The sequence below is a fragment of the Centruroides vittatus genome, unplaced genomic scaffold, assembly GCF_030686945.1.
Source record: "Centruroides vittatus isolate TY-2023 unplaced genomic scaffold, ASM3068694v2 contig_487, whole genome shotgun sequence".
Classification (NCBI taxonomy): domain Eukaryota; kingdom Metazoa; phylum Arthropoda; class Arachnida; order Scorpiones; family Buthidae; genus Centruroides; species Centruroides vittatus.
In genome coordinates this window covers 1,155,870-1,160,823 of record NW_027122275.1, presented here as the reverse complement: position 1 = coordinate 1,160,823, position 4,954 = coordinate 1,155,870, and positions in this window count along the sequence as shown.

The following is a 4,954-nucleotide window of genomic DNA, read 5'->3' as shown; positions in this document are numbered from 1 at the left end:
TGTTACATTACTTCTTACTACTCATTACTTCAATTTGTTTTATTTTTTCTATAAAACATTAAAAATACGTCATTATAATCACTTTTATAAACCATAAATTTTATATTTTATATATATATATGATATATTAATTGGTATTGACGATATCAAGATCAAACGTATTTAATACCAAAAATAGATTACTTTATAATTTTTAACAAAATTCTTTTAAAATAATTTATTTTAAAGAAATTATAGAAAATTTATTTATATTAGACATATGAAAATTGTAGGCCTTGTGGATTAAAAAATCAGTGCGTCTCGAGAAACACTTATCGCAAGCGCCGAAATCCCGAAGAATTTTTTATTATTCATCTTACTGTAATATATTAAGACATATTTAGCTGTTTCATATTATTTGACTGGTTAATTCAACACTAAAAGTGCGCAGAATTTTTTTCAAACATACCTTCTAACTATGATTATGAATGATTATTATTTTATAAATTATTGATTTATTTATACAGCAGCGTTCTTTATGTAATTGAAAATTATTTTCATAGCAATTGTTCGAAAAATAAATTTACATTTATTCCAATTCAGAAATTAGTTATAAATAAAGTAGCATTAAATAAAATACTTACCTGCGTATAAATGACACACATTAAGATAATTATACCAAATATAAGTACGAAGATTACCATAATCACAAGACAGGAAACAATTAAACTAGAAGTCAGACGTATTTTGAAAACTACTTGATATGACAAGAACACAGACAATGTAAAGAAAATTGTTATAGCCACTGAAAACGCTTTCGATAAAATCTCATTTGTATCTTTAATTATTTGTAATACAGAAGAATAAGTGCGAAAAATAGCAGAAACTTTTAGATCTTTATCCATCAAATTCTCAAGTACATAATTAAATATGGCGTTTAATTTACAGCAAATAACAGCAAGCAATGTAATACACGCTGTTAAAACGGAAAACATAATATTTATCGCATATACAATTAGAAGTGTATCGTAAACTGTTTTACATAAAATATAAATAATACCATTTTTAGCGAACAGCAAATTTATTCGAAGATAAATTACTGTTACTATTGTTGATATTACAATACTAATCGAATATACAACCGGAATCCAAATATTTATAATGAGAGACGACATCGTATCTAGTCGCTTTTCGTACTTTGCTGGAATTTCGACTGTTATTAAATATCTCATATATCGTTTTGCTTGATTAATTGTCTTATCACGCATAAATATATAAAGAATTGTGATGATAAAAAAATACCAACTAAGATAAATGGTGCAGATAATAGTTACATCTTCTTTCCAAGTTTCTATGTATTGAGACGAAAATTGTTTTAATTCGGGAAAAAATATCATAATCATCATCCAAATGCTGCCTGAACAGTATAATAGAATAATCATCAAACTGTAGAATTTTGACATAAATTTACAAAATGTACTTTCATCGTCGAAGCAGGCGTACAACCCAAAGACGCGTATGCAATTCGACACTGTTATTAGGAGCTGTTCTATCTTGTATGAATTTTTTACCATGTTCACAATTTTCTTAAAACCTATGAATATTTTTTAATTTCCTTATCTAGCTATGGAGAAAACGTTTGATTGCTCCTTGCTTCTGCAGATGCTTGTTTCATAATTAATGTACATAAATTCTGTATGCTATATTAATGGCAATCTATAGTTCTCTAATTTTATGCAATTTATTGAAGATCGATTTTAATTATGTTACTCGTATAATGTTAATTCGTATCGATCATCAAAAACCCCATGCATATCTCTGTTAAACCAAATATTTATTAAATGGTTTATTGTGAAAGTAGAAAACTCGCATTCGAGACATGATGAATTATAGTAGAATATAAAATTTATATAAAGCAGTTTGTTGTTTTATTATAATTTTCAAATAAATTTCTATTATGTAGATATATAATTCTTTTAACAACAAAAATTTAAATATAAAATATTCTTCCATGAATATTTTTAAAGTACATTTCTATGTGATTTAGTAATTGAAGGACTTGGTAGAAAAATTCTGTTCGAAATTTGTCAGCGCATTAACATGCAATGTCTTATTAATGTGGGTATGCAACCCATGGAGTATGCAAATAAACTGTGAGTTTTTTCGCAGAAATCAAATGAATAATGCATAAATTCAATTCGTTAATAAATTTTTTGGGGGGTAGTTGTACAAGGTACGCAATTTTCTCACTTAGTTCCTGAATTGTGTGTTCAGAGAAGTATTAGCTCTATTCTGCTTTATGTCATTTATTGATAAACGATTTTGCCCAATTGACAATTGATTGTATCTGCTTTTAGCTCTTAAGGTGTCAATAAGAAATTATATTACGCATTTCTTACTTTAAAAAGTCAAATAGAATGATAATATTGATCATTCTCACGCAATACACAGCTACGGAAAATGTGAAATTATTATATGTTATTAGTGGTATAAATAAATCTGCATTAATGTATCAGATCATTTTTACCATACATTCAAAATCTACTTTATACTGAAACAAATGATTGATGTTTTACTTGTTCTAGCTTTTTTGTACGTGTCATGCCATCTCTGAAACCAAATAATATGTTGACAAATTCGACAACCAAACAAGCCTAACTAGTCACATGTGGCACATTCTATAACTTCAAGAAGTTTTTCCAATCTTGTTCTAATAGTAAAAACTGAAAATACTGAATTTTACTGAACTATTCATGCAAAGAAACACAGTCATCATTAGTTCACATAACCCCGGGATTTTCAAGTGATTTTTTCTTTGCCAACGTCACATTTCTTGACACACGAACTAATCATCGATGTTCTCGTATGTCATTCTCTTCTGAATTTATAACGCAAAATATCAATTTAACCTTTGTTTCTTTTTAAATGCAATAAATATTATTTTTTAAATGTTTATTTACGTAATAAACTATTTTAAAAATTCCAGCAATTAGTTGCTTAACTTTCCCGGCAACAGTTAAAACTGAGTTTGTGGCCCATCTGTTATGATATTTTATAATTAAAAACCTTTTATATTTTTAATTATTATAAAATGGGAAAAAGCTAAATTTTGAGGGTAGGGATAGAATTTCTACAAAATTGTAAATGCTAGTAAGGAGTAAAATCGTCATTAAGGCTAATCCTACTGGGGATATGACACATCACTCTAATTTATCTTCCCACACCACGACCTTTAAGTACCAAAATTCTATATTATCTATCCCCTAATACACACACCTCGCTGCAAAATTTAAGAAAATTTCGACAGAAATGTCGGGTGTTATTAAGCTTCAAAATCGGTGAACAAAACCGTGCCCCTCGCACGTACACTCATATTCACAAACACTAATATCTATGTATAGAGCTAGTGGAACTGAGTGCCACCTGTACGCAGGCAAAGAAAACTGTTTCGGGAAAACACGTGCGTCTTTGGGTTGGATACATAATGAAACGCGGTGCTTGTTTTCTACCTGTGATAATGAACCACAGCTTTCTGCCACACAAAACTTCAAAAAATAACTGTTGTGTGGTCGGTTGTAGTGTTACCTATATTTACCTATATTACTGCGTCGCCAGGTACAAAGTGTTATTCGTTCCCGAATGAACAATACCCTGGGAGGAAAGAGTAATGGCTGGCTGCAATTTAATTCCTGAGGTTAATTATATAATAATGTGTTGCATTCTAACCAATCTTCTGTTATAAAACCTTAGTTGGCTCTATTTTAAATTCAGTTCTCAAATGTAAACTTTAGTAATTTTCTTTTTTCTTTTATATTATTTTGTTAATCTGACATATTAATTGGCATATGATATGATATTTGAATTTAAGAGATCTGTGGAAGAAAGGAGTAAGAAGCAAAATTAGTATTTTGAGGAAATGAAGGTAAAAGTTCTCCCTGTTAATACAATACTATTAGCTACTGCTATGGTCCTTATTGAAGCTCCTCTATGTATATGGTTAGTTATAAATTTCATTATTTACCATGCAATGGATATATAGTTTGCTTCTTCCACACCACCCTTTAAATCGTACAAAATTAAGAGTATAATAAATATCAGAATATTAATACTGCTCAGTCATAATGATCTACAGTCACTTCTCGAGTTATGACGAAAAACTTTCATTAAAAAATTTTAAAAAATGTATCAATTTTTTATAGTTTTCGTCAAATATATATCATATACATATATATCTTGCACGCTTCTGACGATTGATTGCGTCATCTTTAATTTTGTTTTACCCTTCGCGTGTGCTTACATAAGATGGCTAACTGTTTTGTTGTAAGTACAGTCACTTCTCGATTTACGTCCGAAGTTACAGAACTGAACCTCGTCGTAAGTCGAGAAGTGAATGTATTCACTAATGCAGGCATTAATTTGACCTTAAACTGCTGTATGTACAGTACGTATATATTATATATTATTTAAATATATACTTATATAAATTTATAATTTATCAAATTTCTATTTATTAAAATATATTTAGTGTTACATGTAACACAAAATTCATACAGAATAAATTCATATATTGCAAGAACGCTATTACACCTCAACAACAATCAAATGAACAAAACGTTGAAACAAAAGTAATAAACATGAACATTTTGTACTTTAAAAAATCTAGAAATTATTACATTGAAAAATCACTGGTAAGATCATCATCATCGGAATCTTCCTCACTAGAATGTTTTGGTATGGTTGAAGCAGATGATGGTTTCCAAGTGTAACATTTCATCGTTGTTGCTTGTAAGTAGCTCCTTTGCTAATAACAGTGCTTCACAAGAATCGGTAAGAAGTCGATTTTGTAGTTTAGTTTTTATTAAATTTAATTGCAAAAAAACACGTTCAACTGCTGAATGAGGAAGCAATAAAAGCATCTATTTACTGCCAAAGTAAATTAAGAAATATAGAAATATAGAATAAAAACGAATGTTCT